Genomic DNA, 13,925 nt, shown 5'->3' on the forward strand with positions numbered 1-13,925 from the left:
ATTTCAATAAAAATGCATAAAACAAGATTTTTCGAAGATTTTATTTCAAAAAGGATGAGCAAAAAACCTGTACCCTAGGCGACCCACGGTTACCATATGACAACGCTGATTTTTCGCATTTTCCGGAAAAGTTATATAGTGAATCGTAAAACGGACATCAATTTCGTGCTCAGGAGGTCAAAATACATAAGTCTACTTAATTTCAGAAAAATCTGAAAGAAAAAAGTTCTGGGCAGTACCGGGTTAACTGCCTATATCTTGCTGCATCTCACTGTTTGTTTTTTGAAATACAACAAACCACAAAAATTTGTATTTTTGATTATCGCACATAACCGGGATTGACATACATAAACATACATATTTACACAAGTTTGTTGGTTAAGCTGTTAGAGCGGCAAGGGAAGCGGTGACAATCGGCAATCGTTCGCTTAATTTTTCGGCACAACAACAACAATACAATGTTGTGACGCTTTGACGACGCGTCGGTCCGTCGACACTTTGACTCTTCGACAGCACGTGTGCTTCGCCATTGGTTGTCCGTGTCAACGGAAATTTCGCATGAAGCATTAAGTGTACATATTTACATACATACATATGTTGCATGTAGACAAATTTACAAACATTATGCGTATGGTCTGTCATATTTGTTTACATGCACACATAATTATATGTATATGAGCGACCGCTAGATCTTTTAAGATGATATCAAAACTTTTAATACAAATATATAAATTTAAAACTAATTACCTTCAATTTATATTAATTATTTGGGTACTAATACAAAATTTACTCTATTATCTATTTCTAATGATTTTATGGAATCATCATGAAATACATACATATGTATGTATGTAGGTAAATTTTAATATGCATAAATACATACTTATATACTAAACATATGCTTTGATCCCAAATATATACCGATCATCTATAAATTATATGCCGAGTCGGTTGCGAATAGAAAATAAACGAATCTCTAGGCGTACATTTCTTTACATTGAAATTAGCATTATAGTTCTCATTTAACACCGAAAATGCTCAATTCTGCTATTTTCGAGTCCCCCGCTGCAAATCTCTGGTGAAACACGCTTAAAATTTGTCTAAGGTGAAACTTCCTCATCTTTGCCGAGTACCCCAGCAAAAAGTTACGATATCTAAAACATGAACCTTCTCTATGATAAACGTTCTCTGCCCGAACGGTGCAAAATGCCACTGAGGGCTAAGAGCGCAATCAGTGAATTCCGCAAAATTGCAGCCCGAATCAACTGATACGACCTATCTTATGAGAGCGCAATGTAAATGATCAGACAACACCGCTTCTACCCCCCGCTTTACCGTAGGATACCGTACTTTTGTAAGGTTTTTGGATTTTTCCCATAGAAACGTGTCAGCTGGTTGCTCTCTCACAACGCAGGGTTGCCAGTCTCGTTATACTGTAGTAATTATAAAAATTGCCTTCAATATGTATGTCTGAAATTTTCTTAAACTAACTCAAAATCAGAGTCAAATACTATTATTTATAAATATACTTGTACAAACTATTTTTTATAGTTTGTTTTCAGTTTTGATATATAATATTATGAAAATTGTGATTGAAAACTTAGATTTGTACAAAACCATATATGCGTATTGAGCAATGGCAACATTGTTCAAATGAAAACAAAAAAAGATGGCTTATTTCTACGGGCTCAACTTTTGAAAAATTTTGCTCGCTACGGGCGGCAACTGAGGAAAGGAGGAGCGTTTTTCGCTGTTTCTGCTATAATATGCCCACCCCTGTCATAAGGAATACGTTCCTTAACTCGCGTACATGTGGTATATTGATAAGTGTTAAAATCATGATTTGAATTTCTGAATGCGCACATACATACATTCATATATGAATGAGTAAATACATACATGGTTATATAATTTGTTGTAATCAATTTAATTTCTATAAGTAAGCAATATAATAAAAACCAAATAAAATTGTTCAATGTACAAGTCCCAATTGATTATAAATATTACTTTGCATGCATTCATAGATATAGCAAAATTATATTAATTTCAATAAATACAGTGGCGTGGCTAGGGGGGCGAAGGTGCCCGTCGCCCCGGGCGCAATATCTTGGGGGGCGGTAAAACGATCTTCGCTGTTTTTTAATATTCAGAAAAATACTTCCACAAATTTTTTTACAAAATTTATTATAAAAGATAAAGTGTTGTACACTCACAATGTAATAATCTGAATAACAATTAAAAATATTAATTTTGACTCGAATACTCTTCAGTCTTTGAATTTGTCTTATATCTTTTGGCTTATATCTTTCTTAAAAATAGTGATAGAACTCAAAGATGCACTTTTCTAGCTTTGTCTAGCGACGTGTCACTCTCACAGTTAGTCTATGCTTTGATTGTAATAAATACTTTTATTTCTCCAAATTTTCAAAAATGGTATTTAAAAACTCCAATTTGGGCAAAAATTCCTGCAAATTGTGTCAAAAGAATAATGGTTTTTTCTATGGCTTTTAATAAGATGTCTTGTAAATTTAACATCAATTTCCTCAAAAACCGTATTGTGAGAATTTTGGAACTTCAGAATTTGCGTGGCTTCTAGTTCCTAAATATTATATACTTAATATCGAAGATATTTTGTAAAAATTCACTTTCTTTCGAACCACCTCATGAAACTTGTAGGTAGGTAGATAAAGGGGAGGCGGCAGAACATCATTGGCCCCGGGCGCCCGAAGTTGTAGCTACGCCACTGAATAAATGTGATTGTATATAAACCTGTAAAAATATAAGACAAAAGCCCAGACATTAAAAAAGTGATCCAATAATAGTATGTATATGTACATACATTTTGCTCTTCTTAACTTTGTGACACCAAAATAAGCAAAAATTATTAAAATGGGAAGTAACAAATTTTTTGCCTAATATTTTAAATGTTATCAATGACACATTTGTGCAAAAAAGAAATTAATTTCTTAAATTTTCTGTCATCCGTTCGAGTTAAAAAAATTTATTAGGCATACTTTGTGACAACAGACAGACTTTCATACTCTCGCAACAAAGTTGCTAAGGAGAGTATTATAGTTTTGTTCACATAATGTTTGTTTGTAAGTCCTAAAACTAAAAGAGTCAGATACAGGGTTATATATACCAAAGTGATCAGGGTGACGAGTGGAGTTGAAATCCGGATGTCTGCCTGTCCGTCCGTCCGTGCAAGCTGAAACTTGAGTAAAAATTGAGATATCATGATGAAACTTAGTACACGTATTTCTTGGCTCCATAAGAAGGTTAAGTTCGAAGATGGGCAAAATCGGCCCACGGCCACGCCCACAAAATGGCGAAAACCGAAAACCTATAAAGTGTCATAACTAAGCCATAAATAAAGATATTAAAGTGAAATTTGGCACAAAGGATTGCATTAGGGAGGGGCATATCTGGACGTATTTTTTTTTTTTGGAAAAGTGTGCGTGGCCCCGCCCCCTACTAAGTTTTTTGTACATATCTCGGAAACTACTATAGCTATGTCAACCAAACTCTATAGAGTCGTTTCCTTCAGCCATTTCCATATACAGTTCAAAATTGGAAGAAATCGGATAATAACCACGCCCACCTCCCATACAAAGGTTATGTTGAAAATCACTAAAAGTGCGTTAACCGACTAACAAAAAACGTCAGAAACACTAAATTTTACGGAAGAAATGGCAGAAGGAAGCTGCATCCACACCTTTTTTTAAAAATTGAAAATGGGTGTGTGGTCGCCCACTTATGGACCAAAAACCGTATCTCAGGAACTACAGACCGATTTCAATGCAATTCGGTGTATAATATTTTCTTAACACCCTGATGACATGTACGAAATATGGGTGAAATCGGTTCACAATCACGCCTTCTTCCAATATAACGCTATATCTGATGCCTTCTCTGTATAATATATACATTAGGAGCCAATGATGATAGCGGAATAAAACTTTACACAAATACGGTATTCGAAAAATATGTAAATGACGGATAATGAAATCTCGATTATCACTTTATCATGCGAGAGTATAAAATATTCGGTGACACCCAAACTTAGCCCTTCCTTACTTGTTTCTGTTTAACTTCTTACATTTTTCAAGTTTCGTGGACGGAGATTTGTTAACCGTCCAATCAAGCATCATTCAAAACTCGATTTGTTCCTTCTCATTGCTTTATATTCTCTGGCTTATCGGTCTGCAGTACATGAAACAAAGAGGTAGAAGGGTAATTTTTTGTTAATAATGTTCGATTACCGATTGGAATTAACGCTATCAAAGGAAAGAATGCTAAGAATATCAACACCTTCCTACAAGATGAAATGAGGGAAATATGTACACTAGGGCGGGTCGATATAAAAATCGCCCATTGCTCTATGAAAATCATATTCTAGGGATCAAATAAGATAATTTGCCGAAGGAACCATACCTCTAAAACGAATTTTGATGTCCCCCAATTTGGGTCGAACCTTTGGGTAGGGGCAAATTTTGAAAAATCCCACTTTGACCCATTTAGAGTGCTCCAATCGAGTCCAAATGTATGACCGACCCCCACTAACTTTGGACGGCCGATCCACCCATGCCAGTGGCACACTCCCTGGAACTCCCCTGGGGGGTTCCCTATACAATCATTTAAAAAAATCACCATTTTTGGCCTTTACATGAAAAAATCAGCTAAATGGCTATGTTTTTTCTTTATTTTTACTTATTTATTTATAATAATATCTATTTTTTCTCTTAAGAAATTTATTTAGTCAGAACATATGTAAATGAAAAAATTAATTTAAGTGAGTTATAAAAAAGAAACTAAAAAAAAATTTTGTTCTTTACTTTCAAGTCTGGGCAATTTCGCACGGCTCTCTTATGTCGTCGCCATAACAGACTCTACATTTTCCGGTATAAACCGTTTGGAAACGCTAGCTAGCAATTGAACATGCCGTTCCGTTCCTTGTATGTGTGATGGAATTTTTGGATCATTAAACGGTGGATCATCTTGATTTAAATATTCTTTCAATGTATCGTACGGAATGCTTCGCGTGAATGGTGGTTCAAATACGATATTTATCTCATTCAAATTGATCATTTCCGTATAACTTGTGCAATTAAAGTTTATATCTGTTTTTTTATAAACTCTAAGTTCCTTTGGCTCGTCGACATCGGTTCGATAGCGTAGAATTTTCTTGATGGCACAGTCGCGCTTTTCTTTCCTATCATCAAACAACATTGATAACAAGAAATTTTCCGAATGCGCATAATATGAATTATCTTTAATTACTTGATTGACAATTTTGCGTAAACGAGGTTCTAGAAATCGTGACCAACCAATGAACTTGAAAAATAATGCACTGCCGTACACGACAGAGCTGTAATACTTGATATTGAAGTACATTGGCACATAACATTTAATTATAAATTCAACCAGAATTCTTAAATTTGCATCTGGATTTTCCGTTGTCACATATAATCGCAATAATCTAGCGGCCTTGGTGAGCCACCTAGAATGTTCAATTTTCCCTGGTTTGATGTTAGCCAGATCCACCGGAACCACGCTGCTGGAAATTGCATGGGCCATGTCATATAAGTACTTCGAATCGGTGGAAAATTCTTTTTTTTCTGGAGCAGGGGGCATATTTTGCAACTCAATTTTCTGGAAGCCGTCCACCACCTAAAAATATATAATAATAAAATAATTAAAAATGGTTGACAATTATAATAAATGAGTGATAGCAATAACTTACCGGAAGAGTTTCACAAGTTTTGATTTAACGGCTCAGTTTTCCGGTTGCCGATCTTGGTCCAGTGCTAGTTGATTTATCCAAAGCTTCAAACAAATGCCGAAACGGAAGTTCGTTGAAGTGTAAAAGGCAAACAAACCAATGCAATGGTCTTTTTAACAGCAATTCGAATCGTCGTATAATTCCACCGTGTGAGCCAGTGTTTGTTGGCTCACCGTCAGTGCATATTCCAATTAATGTATCCAGTGATATATTTTTATCGTTGAAAAAAACATTTAATTTGGTTGTTTTGTATTCAGCGGTTTCATGTTCCAGTCTTACGTAACCAATCAATTCAGAATTGGGTTCTCTCAAAATAACAAGATGAAGTTCTTTTACCTTCCTAGTATGATACTTCTCATCAATTTTATCTATCGTTAAAGTATCATCTTTTCTGCCATCGAATGAAAACGCTAACAAATTGGTATCATTCAGTTTCCATCATAAATGCATTCATTGTTAGTCTTCTCTGATTATGTTGATCGTGCATGAACTCTTTGAGGCGTTCGAGAACCCAGCCGCATGCACATGGAGCTGCCTTCAAATCGCATTTACATGTTCCAATGTAAAAAATTGTTTCCAGAGATTTTACATACTCTGTAAATTGTTGGGTGTTGTTTCTTCTCTTGATTTGCTCTTGATACTTGTCAAGCAATTTATTCAATTTATTACATACACTTTTTTTCAGCATTATTTCCATACCAAGTTTTTCCCAAATTCCAATCAACTTATCTTGTACTTGAATAGTGAATGATTTATGGGAAAACTTTTTTTGTTCTGTTTTAGCACGTTTGCTTAAGTAAAAATAATATCTCAAGATATCCAGATGGGTTGGTAAATTAAAATCAGTCAAATCAGTAGACACACCAAAAACAGTAACATCATGCTTGGGTATATGACTCATTGGGTTTTCGATAGTTGTTGATGTAGTTGCTTCATCTTGCGGTGTAGATGATGGTGGATTCATTGTAAACTTTTTGATTTGGAATGGTCACTTCACTTATTATTTTTTTTGAAATACCATAGTGGTTATTGCTTTAGTTCTCCTCACTTTCAGAGGTAATAAGAATGAAATGGTAATTGTAAAGTAAGACGCGTAGGGTTTCGGTTGTTAAATAGAACTCAGCTCTGGTTGCCCAGAGCTCCTTTATTTATAGCATTCCTTATCCTAATTTATGTATGCACCACATGCTGAGTGCATACACACATCTTAACACTAATCTACTGTATATACCGACAGTATGTACACATATCTTAAGCATAAGTGTTTTCAAGGACAAACACAATTGTCTAGTTTAAGATCATTTGCGATCTTCAGGGCAAACATAATTGTCTATTGTTAGTTTAGGATCATTTGCGATCTTCAGGGCAAACACAATTGCCTATTGTTAGTTTAAGATCATCACTTAAATTAATTTTTTTCATTTACATATGTTCTGACTAAATAAATTTCTTAAGAGAAAAAATAGATATTATTATAAATAAATAAATAAAAATAAAGAAAACACATAGCCATTTAGCAGATTTTTTCATGTAAATCACCAAAAATGGTGATTTTTTGAAATGGTTGTATGGGGAACCCCCCAGGGGAGTTCCAGGGGTGTGCCACTGGCATGGGTGGATCGGCCGTCGAAAGTTAGTGGGGGTCGGTCATACATTTGGACTCGAATGGAGCACTCTAAATGGGTCAAAGTGGGATTTTAAAAGGAAGACCTAGTAATGAAATGAAGGTGGTTCCTCTGGAACGGCTTGCAGCGTTTGGTACCACAAATGTGTCTAATTAGGATAAGTGGATTTAGATGGAGGCCAGTGTGGCGACAACAAAATAGAATAAACGATAAATTGAAAGAATTAACTAAAGAGCGAAATTCGTAGTTGTCAAAATGTTTGAGTGGCGATGTTTTCGTAACAATCTGATATATAAGGGCTGTCGGATTGAACAGATACAGTATTTTCCATTTGGAAACGAGTGTAGTAACGACATAGAAACAGTTGTTTTTTGTCGTTGTAATAATTGAGAGCGATGGAAAAATCAGCTCGATTATTTGAAGTGAATATAAAAATTTTTAACACGAACACTTTAGTGTCCGATTTGGAAAACAAATTCTGTGTATGTAAAAGGTTTTAGAAGGGAATAAAACTACGTTTCTCCAATTTTAATTGGAAATTTTAAGCGAAGCCAGGTCCTTCTCTACTTGGACTTTCCAACGGAGTGGAGGTCTTTTCGTCCTCTGCTTCCCGCGGCGGATATTTCATCGTATACTTTCAGAGCTGGAGTGTTTTCGTCCATACGTACGACATGATCTAGTCAGCGCAGCCGAACTATGTCAATGACATCGTATCTCTTCCAAGACTTTTTGTTGCTTTTCATTGGGGGGCATTTTTTCGGGTCCCAAACCCAGCGCACAAACTTGTGGAGGAGATGTTTCGCTTTTTCTCTTTAGCTCGCCTTCAAACGGATGTCCTTTGGCTACCCAGAGGATACTCGGTCTAGGACCGGAAGACGTGAGCTGCCTGAGCCATGTGTAAAAAGATCTTTTCTGGCCACTTCCAAGTGAATGGCAATCAGAGAACTTTCCTCACTTACGTGAACTTCTACACATGACTCCATACTCCACTAAATTTGGATATTTTTTGAAGGGCTTTTCATTTTCACCTCTATGCTACAGTTGGCTTAAAGTAAATAGAATTGTATAATTGTAAATATACATACATACTGTATTAAAAACCTTCACAGATATAAAACGTTTTTAATATTTATATCAAAAAAAAAAAAAAAAAACACAATTATACTGGTACACAAGAAATCCGAAGCTAGAGCAAGGAAAAAAACCAAGTTATAAATATTATTATACTTAATTCACAAAATGGTTCAAATATTTTCTACAAAACAACAAATAACTACGTAAGATACAATGGAACTATGGGGCGTTACTATACTTTCTTAATTTTAATTTAAATTTTCGATAAATTTTTTTGGCGTTACGATTTGCTTCAAGAATACGAATTTAAGAACGAAACGACGATAACAACGACTACAACTTGGAAACAATCAAAATGACAACGACAGCGCGAAAAGGGCCGTTTGCTTTTTATGAACCACCCCGTTTTTATTTTTAATTATTATTTTATTCCCTAAACCTTTTTTGGAGGACGGAAACATGTGTAGAAGTTCTCGCAAGTGAGAAAAGTTCTCTGATTGCCATTCACTTGGGAGTGACCAGAAACGATTATTTTACATATGGTTCAAGCAGCTCGTTTGAAGGCGAACTAACGTGAGAAGACGAAACTTCTCCTCTTCAGGGTTAAGCACTGGGGTTGGGACCCACCACGTAAAAAAAACTCCCAAGGAAAAGAAGAAAACAGCCTCGGTTGAGCAGCCCCCCTTTTGATGACGACCCGTGCACATGTAATAAAGATTACGATTTAAGGGCGTACACCTGGAATGTCCGGTCCTTTAATTGGAAAGGTGCCGCTGCTTATGTAAGGGACAAGGACTGAGACGAATAGGTCCTTGTGGCTTCATGGTGGGAGAGAGACTTTGTCGCCGAATCCTAGCATTCACACCGATGGATGAACGTCTGGCCACAATCCGCATCAAACCGAAGTTCTTCAATAAATCGCTGATTTGCGCCCACGTTCTGAAGAAAGAGAAGGACGATGTGACCAAAGATGTCTTCTATGCGCTCTTGAAGCGCACCTATGAGAACTGCCACCTTCACAATGTCAAAATCATGGGCAGAAAGGGTATCTTAGCATAAGAAAATTCACAAATCTACCTGGCTCTGGATCGAAAAGGTGGTTTCATATTGTAATACACGGAAGACACATCTCCATTGTTTTAGACGTGCATATCCGAAGTTTTAACGTTGACTCGGACCACTATCTTGTTGCAGAGCAGATAGACACATCTCCTACCATATTTTCACTATACGCCAATCATAGAAAATACTCATGAAAGAGAGATCGACACACCACCTCTTTGTCGATTTTAGAGCCGCATTTGACAGAAATAAAAGGAGCTACCTTTATACTGCTATATCTGAATTTGGTATCCCTGTAAAATTAATACAGATGTGTAAACTGACGTTGAGCCAATACCAAAAGCTGAGTTAGCATAGGGAATGACCTCTACGAGCCGTTCGATACCAAATGAGGTTTCAGACAAGGGGACTCTCTATCGTGCAACTTCTTCAACTGAGAAGAATGAAGAAGTTACAATCTTCTACAAGAGTAAACAACTGCTGGCGTACGCCGATGACATCGATATCATTGCACTTACAACCGCGTCGTTAGTTCGGCTTTATCCAGGTTGGAGAAAGAAGGGAAGCATCTGGGACTGGTAGTGAACGTGATCAAGACGAAATACCTCCTAGCATCAAACAAACAGTCGACGCACTCGTGACTTGGCACTCACGTCACTGTTGACAGTCATAACTTCGAAGTCGTAGATAATTTGGTTTATCTGTGAACCAGCATTAACAACAACAACAGCTTCAGCCTTGAAATATCTCTTGTCAGCAGGTTCTAGTTCGGACTGAGTAGGCAGTTGAGAAGTAAAGTCCTCTTTCGACGATCAATGACCAAATTCTACTATGTACACATCATCCTCGTCCTGATTTATGGTGCAGAGACATGGACAATTACGAGTTTTCGAGAGAAAAGAGAATACTGGAGAATACCGCAGTCGATGGAACGATGAGCTAAACCAAATATACGACGACATTGACATAATTCAGCGAATTAAAAGACAACGGCTACGGTGCTTACGCCAATGAAGAAGAAAAAGAAGACATATGCTTACGTTTTTGCTCAACGACGCTTTTTGGGTGTGGCAAAACGCCGACTCCGTCCATCTGCAATCTAATTACCTAATCACTTTTAAAGTTTAAATTGGAAATTTGCACTGATTTGCATTGAGTTTTGATGTCACTCATTTTACCGCATTTTCTTTAATATATGAATATAACTCTCTCTGACTGAAATATTCGAAACAAAGTCTGATAAGACAATGAAAATAATTGTATAATGTTTGTCCGGAAAATAATAGGACTGATTTTCTTCCGCGCGACTGTACTTCGGAGTGTGCGCGTACGGACTGGATTCGGTAGAATGCGTTGCTAGCTAACGAACGAGCGGCTGGTCAGTTGTCTCCGAGCACCTGGAGAGTCAGGACAAACATTCAATCAAGCGTGTGTACGTATGTGTATAAGTGCGTTAGATGCACTAATCTAAAAAACTATAAAATATCAATGCGTTGGTATCTGAAAAATGCAATAAAAATATAATACGTATTTACACATGTGGATGCACACTAAGCATACACACATATACATATATACATAGTTAAGAAATTAGAATTAAGAAATGTATTGAGGGAAGAAATTTTAATAAAGAAAACCAGAGTCAAAAGTGAACTCTCACAGTACAGACTTAAGCAAAGACTGTCTTAATCTGTACATTTGGTCCTTCGATCCACTTTTTGAAAAAGAATCGAGCAAGTGCAAGTACTAGAAGCCTCTTAAAAGAAAAAGAGCATTACTTAGCCAAGTAAAAATAAATGTAAGCCGGAATAGCAAAGACTACCCGCATTTATAAAAATTACTTTTAGTAAAAGTTAAAAAAAAAAAATTTTAAAAGCGTCCTTGTGACTATAACAACAAGAACAGTGCAAAAAAAAAAAATATATATATATATATACAAAACCATCTATAAAAAAGCAAATATGAAGAATTTGCTAACACGACAGAAGGAGTTGGAGGAGCAGAAAATCCTGAGCGGAAAAATAAGAAAGGCTTCATGTCTGGAATATATGGATCATATTCAGACTGTTATGAAAGAGTTTACTGCAAATCATAATAAAATAATGGCTAAGAAGAGTCAAGAAGCTGAGGAATACATTGCGAAGAACTACTTCGAGCATGTAATGCAAACAATGGAGAATTCTATTCGGAATTTAAAAATTCAAAGTACTGCCGAAGGTGTTTCAGCAGTGAGCAGCATGTGGCAAATAGAATCCACGCCACAAACTATTGAGGTCGCACCACCTGAAGCCGCGTCTGGCGTTGAAAGAAAATATCAACGTCGAGCAAACATGCTCAAAAGCACGATGGATGAAATACGAAGAAATGCATTGGATTCTCTTGAGCAAATGAGAGAATTCAAAACCAAGCTTCAAATACAATTTGAAAATGTTGAAGAATCATATTTTGAAACTCAAAATATCAAATTAGTTGAAACAACTAAAGAATCTATTGAGGAACAAATAGATGTATTTCGTCAAGAATACAAAATCATCATCGAAAGGATAACGGAGAAATTAAATAATTATAATTCGCCACAAACAATGTATTCCAATATAAAACTGCAGGAAATTAAAATTCCGATGTTTTACGGTGAAATGGAACAATGGTCGTCATTCCACGATCTTTTTAAAAGTTTGGTGCATGATTCGAAGCACTTTACAGAAGTGGAAAAGATGTTCCGATTGAAGACATCATTAGGTGGAGAAGCTGGTAGATTAATTCAACATCTACCAGTAACAGCAACAAATTATGAAGCTGCTTGGCAAATTCTCAAGGAAAGGTATGAGAATAGAAGGCTACAATTTACAGCACAAATAGACAGACTACTTGATCAACCGACAGCAAATGGAGAAAGTGCACAAAGCATGAAGCAGCTGTTAGATACCACCAAAGAATGCATTTATGCTTTAAAAGGGCTAAATCTAAATTTAAATGACGAACAAGCCATCATAGCTCGGATAGTGGTTCGAAAACTAGACAAAGAAAGTCTACGTTTATACGAGCAAAACGTAAAAAAAAGTAGGGATATACAAAGCCTAGATGACGTCTTCAGTTTTCTGGAACAGCAATATCAAGCTCTAGAAGCAATACGCGACAGAAAACCAACTAAATCGAACAATCAAAAGCAGCCACAGCGAACACCTACATTTTATACAGCGGCACAAAATAATTGTGTATACTGCAAGGTTCCTGGGCATCAAATTGGTGAATGCAGAAAGTTTCAGACATTGACTACGATGAATCGAAGAAGATTCATAACAAACAACAAGTTATGCTACATTTGCCTTGATCACGTATATGAAGGAAAATGTAATAATAAAAATAAGTGCAATAAGTGTGAAAGAAATCATCATAATTTATTACACTTCAATGAATTCCAAAAAGGAAAAGGAGGAAGTGAAGAAAATGTCACAAAAACATCTTCCACAATGATGACAAAACATTCGGAAATGGCGATACTCCTAGCAACAGCACAGATAAGGGTGAAGGCAGCAAATGGAGAGTATGTGACATTGCAAGCCCTAATCGATCAAGGATCCCAAAAAACTACTATTTCCGAAGAAGCATCTCAAATACTTCATTTACCAAGAAAAAGAGAAGTAACTGAACTACAAGGTTTAGGAAATACCACAGTGGGAGTGCCCAAATTTAAAATCAATATTAAAATCAAGCCGAGATTTCTAAGCAACGAGGCGTACAATGTCGAAGCACTAATTTTGCCGAAATTAGCGAGTGCTCAACCAGACAAAACGTTTAAATGGGATATAGAACAATTGAAAAACTACACTTTAGCTGATCCCAATTTCAATAAATCAGATCGAATCGATATTGTCATTGGAAGTGACATATATGCCGACATACTAGAAGAAGGTATATTTAAAAAGGATCGAATACTAGGTCAAGCTACGAAATTGGGCTGGATATTGTCGGGAGTTTTACAACAACCGAGAAAAAACAATACAATTTTAGCAGCGGTTACTACAACATTGGAGAAGTTTTGGGAAATAGAAGACACTACAACTCCAGCAGATACAGCAGATGATGATGAATGCCTACGAATTTTTGAAAAAACAACAGTAAGAAATGGAAATAATCGATTTGTCGTCAATCTACCTTTTAAACAAAAAAAAAAGAATTAGGCGATTCTCGCAAACAAGCTATGGCGAGGTTTCTTAATCTTGAGAAAAGGTTCGCTACAAATAACGAGTTAAAACAACAATATGTGCAATTTATGAAAGAATATTCAGAAATGGGCCACATGGAAAAAGCAAGTGAAAATAAATGCGGAAAATACTATTTGCCACATCAAGCAGTGATTCGAGAAGACAGTAGAACGACTA

The sequence above is a fragment of the Bactrocera neohumeralis genome, unplaced genomic scaffold, assembly GCF_024586455.1.
Source record: "Bactrocera neohumeralis isolate Rockhampton unplaced genomic scaffold, APGP_CSIRO_Bneo_wtdbg2-racon-allhic-juicebox.fasta_v2 cluster09, whole genome shotgun sequence".
Classification (NCBI taxonomy): domain Eukaryota; kingdom Metazoa; phylum Arthropoda; class Insecta; order Diptera; family Tephritidae; genus Bactrocera; species Bactrocera neohumeralis.